Genomic DNA, 14,606 nt, shown 5'->3' on the forward strand with positions numbered 1-14,606 from the left:
TTTAACTGGTTTTTACTGATTTCCGGTTGTTTATATAACCTGCACAAGCAATAGTTTGGATACCCCGTTTTCTCGGGGGTCCTCCAAAAAACCCTCTAGGTATCCAAAAATCATATTTGGGACTGACATCTAATATCTGGACTTATAAAGGGACATATCTCAAATACCTTATCAAGTTTAAATCCGGCCCTGCGTGCAAGGTAGTTATATTGTCTTCCCTTATCTTCGAATCTGTTATGATAGAAACAATAGACCTTATTACGACGCTGTGAGTTATTTCGAAGGGCTGCGGCTGAAAGGTTTCCTGTTGCGACCGAATGAACGATTATGATGTCTCTTAACCGATGCCTTTAGGTCATTAACCTGTTTGGTCAAGTCGGCTATTTTTTGTTACTATGATGTATGCAACAAAAATTCGATTACGAATATTATTTACAGTTCACGGGGATTAAAAAGAAATTTCTCACCCATTTTCATAGGAAGCGGAGGACAAATAATGCGAGTAGCTGCCTATGTTGCAAGTCACTTATGCGAGGCAGTTAGGGTTTGGACCGAGATACAAAACGGAAGTAAGAATAACTTGGCGCTGGACAAGAATACTTCTAATAAACATTAACTACGTGAAGAAAAACATCCGTTTACAAGATGATGATGTATGTATAATCTTCGGGTAGACAGTCTTGGGCAGGACTTTGTATTATCATTTTCACAAGGTCATTAATTGTAGAAACGGCGGTTGTTTTCAGTTTAACATATTTTTATCATCAGATCGGTTGCGTGAAGTTCTTGTGTAAAATAGAAAAGATGCTAACATCATAAAACACAATTCACTAACAATTCAATAATTTAAAAAAATTAACTATTGCTTTTGTTATTACAGAAACTGGATCGCCGCTGGTCTCAGAACGTTCTCTGACCCCGAACACAATTTACGATGGCGAAAGCAGTCAAGTTCATGGACCTTATAAGGTCCATAGTCAAGTTCCGTATAGTGTCGCCTTCTGTTGGGGAAAGAAAGAACGATTCCCCAAAGAAGTTTCCCATCTCCTTCTTATTTAACAATCAGTAGACGATTTGGATGTTGCTTGATTGGTGCATGATCTGTATACGATTTGACTACGTCAGAAGGGAAAAAGATCTAGAAATTCTTAAATTAGACTTTCATCAGCCCTCCTTCCTTCATCACATAGTTGACAAATCTACAGTTAAGACACAATAACACGCCGAATAAACAATGAATTCTATTGATCCTGCTATTCAGTTCACTTTTGAACTTGAGACTTGCAATTCTCTTCCGTTTCTCGACATTCTGGTCACACGTAACACATCCAACTTCAGTACTACGGTTTACCGTAAACCTTCATCGGTTTGCCTTCCACCACACTTTAAATCATGTCATCCGACTAAACAAAAGTTAGCTTCATTTTATTCCTATGTTTTCCGTGCTCTTCAAGTTTGCTCCTCCAAACTAGCCCTTGATGAAGAACTAAAGTATTTAAAAGCAATAGCTATTGACAGGGGCTTTCCACCCAACATTATTAATCAAGCAGTTGAAAAATTCTCATCCCAACACACTAAAAGGCACAATCTTGTTTTAGGAGATTATAAAAATTCTGTTGTCATTCCCTTCTTTCCATCAATTAGCTATAAAGTTGCACATATTTTGCAGAAATTTAACTTTCGGGTTGTTTATTCTCCCATCAATAAAATTCCGAGTTCCATACTCAAGGACCCCATTCCGGATATGAATTCCTGGGGTATTTATAGGATTCCTTGCCAGTGTGGTTTAATTTACATTGGCCAAACTAAGAGAGCCTTAAAATTTCGCGTCAAGGAACATGAGGCATATGTTAGAAAAAAGGAAACACAGAAGTCTTCTGTTGCTCAACATTGTTGGTCCGAAAACCACACTTTCAGTTTTTCTGCTGCCAAAATTATTCAAAAAACATCTTCCATTGGAGAACTGGATTTTCTAGAGGCATTTCACATTCATAAAAATCTTCCTGTTCTAGTTAACGATCCTAATTCCAATCCAAATTTGCCTTCGGCCTTTAAAGAAATTATGTTTTAGTTCTGGTTTTACCAACAGATGGCGCCACTTGCTTATTCTTGTCCAGGCTTTCTTATCTTATCTAATCATTATTTCCTATCTTGTTCATTTGCGGTTTTGCAGCTGAAGATGGTGGTTCGGTAAAACCATCGAAACTAGTCCTGTGAAAACTTTGTAAATATAACGCTGATTTTTGTTGTTTGATTTCTGAATTAGTAAATCTACAGTTATTCTAGTATTAAGGTATCCGGAGACACAGACATTGATCAACTATTGGGTCGTTTAATACAGGCCAAGGAGTACGTGCTCCAGCTACTTCAGCTTTCCTTATGATTTTCTCTTTATCACTGACTTTGGCAATTCTCACCGAGATAACTGTTCTCGATAAGTAGAGCAGTGCCTAGGCGACTAGCTTGGGACTAGGATTTCGTAGTTGAATGTTTATGAGTAACCACACAAACTCGTTTGCAGTCAGCCCGTTCCCTTGGAATCTAATCCAGGGAGGAAGAACGTGTATTCCGTGATTTTACCATCGGCCATTAGTGCACGCGAAATGTTATCGAGCCGAAAGTCTTCTAGAGAGTGTGAAAATAGGTTCGAACGTACTGCTTTGAATGAAGTTACAAAGTGCCTGGTTGCTGACGAAAGCCTCAGCTGAGGAAAAGGCACTTCATTTGGAAAGGCTTTCTTTTGGAAATTTTGCAAAACATGAAATAAAACTTTAAGTTCAGCAAAGAATCTCTATTTGATATGGATTCTACTGCGAGTAAGGTATTACAAACACTGCATTATTTTACAGTTACAGTGAAAGTTCTTTAGATAACTAGAATAGCAAATTTATTACAGCATGAATTTAAGCAATTATTTTAGTCATCATTTCATTCATTTCATTTAACATCATTTCAGCTGCAAAAACTCTAAAAGAAAGTTAAAAAAAAAAAAAAAAGTCAAATGGAAATACTATGCAGGAAATCCCACAAATACGAAATTTTCTGTTTTTGAGCAAAAGCATGATATTCTCGTTCATTGCTTTCGATCAACATTACCATTTATCTCAACTAAATTTAAAAAAAAAATTGTGATAATATACTAGCTTTTAAACAAATGAACGCTTATACAAGTTAGACTATCAAATTCTTCTGAAATTTAGTTTTTCATATTTCTTCAGAATATTCATCTGACTTGGAAACAGGTTTCGATTCGAGGGTGCCACGAATTTATTAAATTACATTTGCAGTTTAAAATTTTATTTTTATGAAATAAAATACAACCAATTCGTTGCCCATTAGTTATTTCGTATACTACTGCGATACATGTATTTTAAAATTACGAAAATGTTTTCAATTGTCATTGCTTTCTACCGTAGAGCGCCCTTTGGGCCTAAGTATCATGAGCCGGAAACATCGATAATGATGATGATGATGATGAAATGTTTAGTGGTCCGGACAATGATATGCCATGTGCCGCTTGGGCATACTTGTCACGAGCCGGACACGTTGCATTTAATGCAATATCTCAGTATAAATTATAATGAAGGATTGAATGAAAACGTTTAGAATTTGTCGTAACTAGTTTGAACTTTCTAAAATGAAACTGCTTTGGATACTTTAGACAGACCGATGGCTTTCTTGTAAATTGTACTTTTCTCATTCTACTAGCCGCACTAGCTGCTCAGCGGTAAATTTGCGGAACACCGCTAGATCGCTCTAAGGTTCGAGTTTCGCGAACGGGCTTGTGGCATGGGCGTTTCCGTGCTTTATCCCATCTGTAACGTATATATGAGCCAGTTTCTGTTACAACGTTTCTCTTACTTTCCACGGAGCCATCCCTCCTCTTAAGTAGATAGCCATCGTGGATTTTGGGGTACACATTAACTAAGTTGTTTCTGCCGTTTGCTATTCATGGAAAACGCATTCAGAAACGTAATTCAGGAATTTGATTTAGAGGATATGTGATGATGATTCAACACTTAATGTAAAATTGACTAAATTTAAAGAAATTCTGTCCTTATCTTTTGATTAAGTATAGAATATATCTGTCCTTATCTTTTGATTAAGTATAGAATATATCTGTCCTTATCTTTTGATTAAGTATAGAATATATCTGTCCTTATCTATTGATTCATTCCCAAGAATATGCTTAAAACCTCATTCATCCAATAAAACAAAATTTGTAGTCAAAAGATTTTTAAATTTTTCAAAAAATGAAAATGGATTTAAGCTTTGAAAGGCTGAATTACGTTTCATTCTGGATCTTTTTTCCAAAGGACCCGAAGAAGGCTTTTACCAGTTAAAAATATTTCAATAACAGTAAAGGTTTTTCTGCTAAATTTTCAAAAGTTAAAATCTACGATAAGTCTAATGTGTTAAATATAAATACAGATTTTGTCAGCAGATTTTCTACATTTTTATCTTCACGAAGATCCATCCTATTTCATATCGCAATTGGACCAGGATGAAACTACCAGTGTTCAGAAGGTTTACCCCTCGGCTGCAGGTAGGTCCGCCACGGCTGCTGGGTAGGTCCCCTGAGTCTTATTGATGGTCATAGCAAAAAGGCAAGTTTTACAGGAAATTGTCTACGTCTCAATTGAAACGGCAACCTTGTGCCTTGGAAACATCACCCCATTGGCTAGTACAGTTACGCAAGCAACCAATAAACTATCGGCGACAAACAGACACTTAAGCGGCATATATATATTTGTTTATTTCATTTTATTTATTTATTTTTTTTTCATCGGTTTTTGCTGGTTCCATATTTCCGAATTCTATTATAGATGTTAAATTTATTTATTAAATGTTAAATGCACGTGCTCTTGTATTTTTAATTTTTCCGGGTTAGCTTTGTTATAATATTCGTCACGCGCTGCACTGCACGGGGAATAAAACAATTTACAATTGCGCAACCAACCAATAAACTATCGGCGACAAACACTTAAGCCGCATATATATAAGATTTCAGAGGCATAAATGTTTAAAGTAACTAACGTCTGGTGCTAAATTAATACTAATATTCGTAAAATTCCTATGCTGTACTTTGTAATAACATTGAACGTTTTGCATGGATGAGGTAATCAGGTAAAATTTCGACAAGAAATGACAGAGGCATGTAGCATCATTTATTTGGCTAATGTAGCCAACTGAGTGGAGGGAAGCAGTTACTAAATCAGCAGATATTCTCTGAAAATTTTGTTACCCTTCTAAAATAGAAAATAAGAAAGATATTATACCTTAAAAAACAAAAAAAAAACAAAAAAAAAAACAATAACAGCAACCTAAAACTGTAAATCCTAAGGTCTTTACGACATTTCATTTATTGCTTTTATAGGCCAAGGGCCTATTTTCTTCATAGTAAGATAGTGTTTAAAACTTTAAATCTGAAACTTTGCGATATGTTACAATTTCATGCACACAGCAGAGCTTGTTTATTTTTCATGGCTTCCTCTAGTAGAATATCGAAAGCAGAAATATGAAAGTTATGCCTCATGAACATGCTGAATGTTGTGAAAGTCGGTACGTAACCCGCTCGACGAATTAGGTTCTAGGTCAGAAATATCGAATGTTTTTCGATTGGTGTGTCGATTAAATTACGATTTATTATTTTCAGATGCCCAGGGTAGCTACTGTTATATTTCGTCTTAAAAATCGTCTCTAAACCCCAGCTTTGATTTCGATAACCAGTAATGATGTCAATAACAATTTCATTTCAATAATCTTTTAAAGCACCAGAAGGTACAAACTCCCGAATTCTTTCTCACACTGACGCGGAGCATTGAATATACATAAAAATGTTTAATTTTCAAAATTACTCTTTGTCTCCATGGCGCAATGTAAGATCCATTGCTCTAATATAAAGGTTTTATGTGACATTTAATTGAAAATGCAGGTTTTGTATGGTATAGAAGACTTTTTATCTTGTCACTTTTCTTGATTGTTATTGCAAAGTTTATCCTAAGGTTCTAACAGTTAATTTTAGTTAAAGATACTTTCCTGTCCTTCTTAATTTCAGCTTACTATTTCCTTATTTTAATTATTGGCGAAATTGCTTTCCAATTTCTTCTTGCACAAATTATGGTCTTCTAACGTAATAACGTTTTCAGAAGAGTTCTCAGTAAAGTCCTTTATCTAATAATTCTAAACAGAATTTATTCTGTTTTAAGCATTTGCAAATTTTTAGAAGTGAAGACTGTATTGCTACAACAAGTTGCAATAAAATCACCAATGCTCTATTCTTGTGTAGCATTTATTATAGCAAAGTTAAAGGTTTATTTTTTGAGACAAATTTATTTACTTGTTTTTATAACATTTCATCTATTTTTCATTTCATATACATGTAACGTTTATGCAGTTTTGATATATGCAAATACATCAACTAGTTTTTAGTAAAATTTTAAATTTGAAAAGATTTTTATTTTGCAGCATTCTGACAAAATGTCTTTTTAGTATTAGAAGATCGACTTACTGAATAAAAGAAAGCAACAAGTCATGCGTAAATGCAAATTCCTAACCTGGTCAAGTTACTGACTTTAGGAAAAGTCTGCATGATGGAACTTGACTTCTACAAACTCTTCTTATTTGGCGCAATCTTGTCGCATATTTATAAGAATGTTCTAACTAAGTAAGGTACTATTCCTTTTTGAGGTCCGTAAAAAATTTGCACCGAAAATGTATGCGCAAGAGATCCAAATTTAGCAAACGTGCCCATTTAACAGCGCGCCAAATCTAGCGTACGCGTTGATTTCAGATTGCGTAAGTTTATATAGTTTTATGTTTCTTAAGACGCCATTGAAATACTATACTCATGTCCATAAATTAAGGATAATTCGGATTCACGCGGAAATCGAACTCTAAAATAAATATATCACATGTAAAATCACTACACACATCTTCAAGAATCATATGCAAAGTTCAGGAAGTAACCAGATGACACCGATGGTACGTCACAATGAGTAGAGTGTAAGAAAGTAATATATAAGGAATACAGGCAAAAAAGTAAAATTGTTCGCAGGCGCTTTATAAGCATTTCAGTGCAATAACCGAAAAGTTATGACACAAAGGACGCATTTGGATGATTTTTCACGTGGTAGAATTATCGGCCGTCTGGAATGTGGACGTACCCAACTGAAAGTATCAGACCAATTTGGAATTGCCCAGAGTGTCATCTCCAGGCTTTGGCAACGATTCCAAGATGATGGTAATGTGAGTAGACGTTACAGCACAGGCCGCCCCAGAGTTACAACGCCGAATGAGGACCGGTATTTGGCAGTTACTGCCAAAAGAAACACGCAGAGCACAGCCTCAGACCTGTCTCGTCAGCTCTCTTCAGCCACTGGTACGACAATTTCAAGGCAGACCGTGTACAGACGCTTAGGGCAGATTGGTCTATATGCTCGTAGGCCTGTCAGATGCGTTCCACTTACTGCAACTCACTGTCGCCTGCGGTTAGCCTGGAGTATAGAGTATGCATTGTGGACACCGCAAAAGTGGGCTTAAGTGATGTTTTCCCACGAGTCCAGTTGCAGTCTGATTCTCGCCGGACTTTCATATGGAGAGCTCCAGGTACCCGTTACCACCAAGAAAACATCATTGAACGACACCGTTACGATGGTGCAGGAGTGCTCGTTTGGGGTGGCATTATTCTAGGTTTCAGAACCGACCTGCATGTTCAAATTGGAACCATGACAAGCCAAATCTATCGGGACGTCATTCTGGAACAACATGTACGTTTCTTTCGGGGCGCCATGGGCGCACAATTTTTGTTTATGGATGACAACGCCCGTCCTCACCGTGCAAACATCATAAGCGAATGCCTTCAATCGGAGGATATTACCCGTATGGACTGGCCAACATTCTCACCGGAGAATCCAGTAGAGCACGTGTGGGATGTGCTTGGCCGACGAGTTGCAGCCCGTCAACCTTCTCCTATATGTCTACCGGAACTTCGGAGAGCATTGCTTTTTGAGAGGTGTAATATCCCCCAAGATCAGATCGATATTTTGATACTCAGCAAGCCTAGGCATTGTACGGACTGTATTGCATCGTCTGGGAGACATACAATGTATTAACAATCATACCAACCATGTAAAAATTTTTTTTGTAAGTAGATATTTTTGTAATTTGTTCCAGGGAGAAAAAATCGCTATTTTTTTTATAATATCAAACATATGGCATCTTTTTTTACTCTTTACCTTTTGCTTAATAAATAAGCTTTACAAATAAGTCAAACTTGTTTTGCTTCTAACTCTTCCTTTGCCTGATTTTGCATTATCCTTAATTTATGGACATGAGTGTAGTTTAATTTTTAAATCTTTTTTTGATATCCTATGGATTTAACAATTTGGGAATTGCCCATGACGAAAAGTCTGCAATAGAATTTTGTGTAAAGTGCAGAATCACCCACTGCTTGACGCGTTTTTAAGAATTGCACGTACTCGGTATCCATGTACACATCGACCTATTTTCACTTTTAAAAAAAATCCCACAATCGCACAAAAATGGCACTGCGGACACCCTTGACTTTATCTATGGACACGTCGACTTATTTTCTCTTAAAAAGTAAAAGAAAATTGACAAAAATCCAATTGTTACCCTTGTAAAAAGTGTCATAAAAATGAGTGGGCAATTCTGCACTTTACCGAGAATTTTTTTCAAAGAAAAGGCATCATTCATTATAGAAAATTATGTTTGAACAATCAACGAGATGAAATTAGGCTTTAGCGATAACTCGGGAGCGAAATAGCGATGCAGGCATCCATTCAGTTATATTTAGCAATTTTTATATAAATTATAATAATGATCTGAAATAGTTATTTACTCTTATGCTTCTATTCAGTCATGTTTAGTCTTTTTTATATAACTTATAATAATAAAAATGTATTATATGAAATTAACTTTTCATCTAAATTAAAACATCAATCTTAGATAATTATTTACTATAATACTTCCTTTCTTGCGTTAGGGTTGCCGCAATTATTTTTGGCAGCACTGGCATCAACAATAGTTTGGCGATTTTTTACGGTCCTCAAAACCGAATAGTACTCTAAGTAATTGTAAAGCATGTTTCAATGCCAGTAATTCTACCTTGAATCTTATTGGCCGAACGCAGTCCAAAACGTTCATGGATAATCTCAAGTATTGTTAATGATTATAATGTAATTATATCATCCTCCCATCATGATTCTTATGTAACTACAAGGATAATCTATAAATTTCTTTCGCCTACTGACATCAAAAGAAATTTAAAATATTTTCTGTTCGTCCGCTTTCTGGCATGGAGGTAATAAAGCCGGTTGACATAGCCTTGAATTCAAGTTCGAGACCTGAAGAAGGCATAGATGTTCGATTAAGTGTATAGTCTCTTTGCGCTATGCAGGTGCTTGAACTTCTGTTATTTGGTTTGGTTTGGTTTAGTTTATTACGGCAAAGCACATTAAGTCTATATGCCCAAGGGTGAGGATGGCCTTCGTGGCAGGCTTTCTAAGGTAAACTGCCTCATATTAACGTTACACATTGTGAAAGCACCGAAAACGTCCATGCACCCAGCCTGTTTGCCTGGAATCGAAGTCAGGTGGAAATAACCAGCATTCAGCGATTTTACCCACGACCGCTGGTGATCGCGAAATACTATAGAGCCAAAAGCCTTCTAAAGAGGGCGATGATAGAAAAAGGGATGTGAGACCTTTGGATCCGTCCCATGAGATGTTAATGAGCGAAACTGGAATGGAATTCCCTCTTTATCGCGAGTGAAATCCTCCCCTTCCTTTGCTTCTTCGACTTGCTGAGATAAGCATCCTTCGAAATTTTGCTGGACATGAAACTTAAAATCCAAAGAATGCATATGCTCTGTTTGATATGGCATCTAAAGCAAATATATGTATCTCAGCACCGAAATGTTTTGTAGTTAGAGTGTACTTTCTTAAGACGATTATTAGAATAGGTACTATATTCGAGCAGGAATTAAACAATTATTTTAGTCACTGTTTCATTCATTTCATTCCATTTCATGTCAGATGCAAAACGTTTCTAAAAGAGAGATTAAAAAAACGAAGTTAGATGGAAATGCTAGGGTTATAAACAAACTTCTAAGAATCTACAGTTAAATCAGATAATAGAGTGAGCAAAGAATAATTCGGTATACGTTTTCCAGGTTGATTATCGATCTCAGTTTGAACGAGGCAGTGGCATTTTACCAAGCGCGTTGCTTTAATTAAATTTCTAGCTTCGTCTCATTCTACAAAAGTCTTTAAAATATATTAAACTATAGCTTAATGTAATTGATAATACAGGAATTTTATCGAGGAAACAATCTCAAAAGTTTTCTCTGAAGCAATTTTACCGAGAAAGTGCTCCGGAATTTCCCGAAAATTTCAGGCTAATTCTGAGATTTCACAAATGTAATTTTTTTGCGTTTAACAAATAAATTCACGATTCCTGATATATTTCTCGTTACTTTTTAATTTCCATTATACATGCTCTCTTACATTTTATATTTAAAATTTATTTTAATCAAATTTATGAAGATAAAACATATCAAATTTTCTATAATTCACAGTCTGAACCTTAACTTCAATCATCTTTTCCCGAAATTTTGAATCAAAGAAGTTAAACTTAACTATTGAGGAACTCTCTAATCTTATACACATTAAACATTTACATCAGTCGATATTATGTAAGCCTTTATTTTCTCGAATGAAATTCTGTCAATGTCTGACTACGTTTTCTTGGATCTTCACACGTTTAAGTAGTACCAGTCGTGAGACTTTTACTAATATATTTCACTTCGAATACATCATGGGTAACTTCAAGAGCTTTAATAAAAGCTTTTTTGGCAATAATATTTGGCAAAAATACTGAAATTTTCATCATTCACTTACTTCACATGTTCTAAATTTCAGAAATTTTTGTAAAAAAGTTAAATCAGATGCAATCTCGTGGAGCAAAAAGTTCCGAGGTCTATACCCCTCAGCTGCATTTCATCTGGTCGTTTTAGCTCAAAATAGATCTTATACAAACAATTCGAGTGTCTGCAGAGCAAAATCAAGTTCCTCATTTTTGTTGGTGACTTTTGTAAATTTGTGATAAAGGTCTTTTAGTTTGAAGATTAAGGATTTAAATTCATCAAGGTTTTTAACATCTGAAATTTTGGTCTTTCCTTTCTCATTTTCTTTATTCGCTGTAACATTTGCGTAGGTTTTTTTACTGGTATCTTCTGTTATTTGTTGCTCGGGGTTTTGTTTAATGAAATTTGGGAAATCTTTTTGCGGAATTTTCTGTTTCTGGCGATATTTTCTGCTTGGGTGTTCAGGGCAATCAACGCTTGTAGCTCCATGAAAACCACCACAAAGCACACATCTTGCAGGAATTTCTTTCTTTTCCTTGATAGGACATTGAAACGATTGATGTTTATCTAAACATCTGATGCATCGCGGCTGATTGTGACAAGCTCTCTGAGTGTGTCCGTAGCGTTGACAACGGTAACATTGTACCGGGCCGGGTCTTGTGTTGTAACCGACTATTCGCACTCGCATGTCACTAATGTGTGTTATATTAAAAACTTCTTTCTCTTGCGGCGTTCTTGGGGTTTCAATGTAGAATACCGGGAGCAATGTGGGAATTCCATCTCGCATTCTTTGAATTTGGTGAAGTTTTAAGACAGTGATTCCGTGTAATTTGAGCTCTTCTTTTATTTCTTCAATTGGGGTCTGTGCAGTTAAACCTTTAATGACTGTTTTTAAGTTCTTTCTCTAGTGAGAAGGAATGTGTGGAATGGGATAGCAGCTTTTTATAGGTAATCTTGTACCTTGCGAAAGTCATCTTCGTTAAAAAATTGCACTCTGATATTTTCTCCTTCAATTTTGGTTTCGAGCTTAGAAATTTTTAAATTTTCCTTAATGTGTTTTCGTATTTCAAGCCAGTTATTGTTTTTAATATCTGTAATTACTATCGGTGGTATCTTAGTATCTTTCGGGTATGGGCTGGTAGGTTTTTTCGTCTTTTCAACTTGTGGAGTCATATCTATATCATCGTTGTTGGTATCGAGCATTTCTTCGTTATTTAGTGAATCGAAGCGTGAGGATGTGCTAATAGTTTGTGAACTGTAGGACGAACTGTATCACGACGCGATCTTTTAGCCGGCTTTACGGTTGACCAGTCTTGTGTGCTATTGCTAGCGGAAGGTGGGAACTGCGCGATAATTTTATCGACATCTCGTTTAGGAATAAAAGAGTAAAGATTCTTTTCCTGGGTTTTTAATTCAGCCTGCATAGAACGACGAATTTGAACGCTTTCTTGTGTGATCGGAAGTTGTTGCACTTTTTCTATGGCATCTTTTAATTCCTGAATGTGCTGAACAATTTGCTGAACATCGTTGTCTAAATCAGAAGAAGGCTTCGGCTTATTAAGGCATTTGCCTTTGTTATCGATCGACATTCTGCTGGCTATCTGGTTTGTCGCATATGATAAATCATACTTACAAGAGAATCAAGCAGAGAGAGCAAAAATCAGGAACTCACTCTATGAGTTCAAAAGTCCGAATGACGTTTTCAAGCAGCACAAAGTAGGGTCAGGACTTGGGTGGGTGACCACCTGAGAACTCTCCTTGCTCCGCCCACCTCGCTCTACTATTCGTCCTCGCTGGAGTACTGTAGGTCGGGCTGCGGAAATTGCTGATCGTCTCCCGACAGACTCGTTCATCATCGGATTTTTAATTCTCATGCTCATGTCTTTCTCCCTTTTAGGAACTTTTCTCACCTTTATGAACTGCGGACTGACTTTTTCGGATATTTCACGTATGTTATGTGCATATTTGTTCGAAAATCGCCTACAGTTTATAACCCAGGCATAGCGCACCTAGCGCGGGAGACCATTAACTACGAACTGCGTTCCCCTGAGTCGTCTACATTTCCGACTTCGTATCCATCAAAAACTCTCAGCGTTTGTCGTCGCATATATCTGCAAACCTCGAAAGCTGGAGGCAGTGTCTAAACATAGCTCCGAAATTTTTTAAATAACTGTTTCAGTAAATATTTTCAACTCTCTAAAAAAGTTTAATTCACCTTTCCTATGCAATGTCTCATTCATCAAATTGAAAAAGGAAACTTCGCTTCTTCGAAACTTCAGATGTTTTGTTAGCTGTTTACTATCAACACGAGAAATCCAAAAGAGGCCCTGACACGGAATATTCAGATAAGTAACATTCTGTTCTTTATACAATATATGTTTCTCTATCACTAGAGTGCAATTAAATTTCTTTATTTATTATTTTTCATAAGATTCTAGCATTATACAATAGTTAGTAATAGTAGCAAGTCATGTGGTTCTTTTTTTCGTAACTATTCCGTAGAGACGCCACATTCCTTATCAGTAGTCCGTTCTTATCAGCAATTCACATCCTTCGGAGGCCCCCCTCTTCGTGCTTAGGAATTTCTTGAGAGGGAAAAAATGGGGATCTCTTGACCATCGATGAGTATAGATTGTGATTTTTGTAACTAAGATCCCCGACCTTTTTTTTTTTTTTTTTTTTTTTTTTTTTTTTTCAGGTATCAAACTTGGAATTATGATCAAATATAAATACAGGGTGACGGAATTTATTAAACTTGTACTATAATAAATTACAACTGTTAAATTAATAAATTAATTTTATATTTAACTAATATTTAAGAAAAATAAACTGTATAATTTATTTTTGTTGATATGCTCTCACACTGTGTATGGATTTATGATTTTGTCAATTACTGTTTTTCTGAAATATACATGAATTTTTTGGGAACGGCAATAGTTAATGTTACTTTAGTTAAAATATTATGTACATCTCTGTGATGATATATGTCTTTTCTAGTTAGGTCTCAAGATAAGGGCATACACATTACCATGTAGGAATTCATTCATTCATTTTTTTTTATTAAACTTAGCTAAAGTTTGCTTCTTAAAGACACTAATTTTTGCAGATGAACTCCTTAACTACACTCATGGACACAATCGTATTTTAGGATATTTTCTACTTCTTTTCCTTTTCTTTCTTTAGGCCCTTTCTTTTTTTTTCCCCTCTATTATTTTTGGGCCATTTATTTTAAATTTTATTTTGTCCCATCTTTTCTTTCTGGCCTTTTGAACTCGTACAAAATGTACGAAGTTCCTTTATACTCTCCTCAAATACGAAATTGCCCCCCTTTCTATATACCTTTCCTTCGCACCTATGCTTGATTTTTCGCCCATCGGTGCAGAAAGACTTAGCGGGTGCAAAACAAGACATCTGTCTATTTTGTCTGTTTGTCTGTCTGTCTTCGTATCCATCTAAAACAAGGAGGTTAGAATACATGGAGATGGCGTCTCTGCTGTCGCAATACTAGGAGAGTGAAGCCGGGGGAAGCAAATAAGCCACGCCTCGTGAGGGCAAGAAAACGCTTCCCTTTCTATGTGAAGTGAGGTTAAACGTCAGCTTGTTTGAAGTTTTGAGTGTGTTTTCTGATTTCTTATGTGAAGACGTGAGAGGGTTATAAGGTACTGAATGGTTACATTGAAATAATGTCTACATTTCGGATTTCATTTCCATATAAAAG

This window comes from Stegodyphus dumicola, chromosome 11 (genome assembly GCF_044657685.1).
Source record: "Stegodyphus dumicola isolate Sdum_Otavi_A_Nest chromosome 11, ASM4465768v1".
NCBI classification, from domain to species: Eukaryota; Metazoa; Arthropoda; class Arachnida; order Araneae; family Eresidae; genus Stegodyphus; species Stegodyphus dumicola.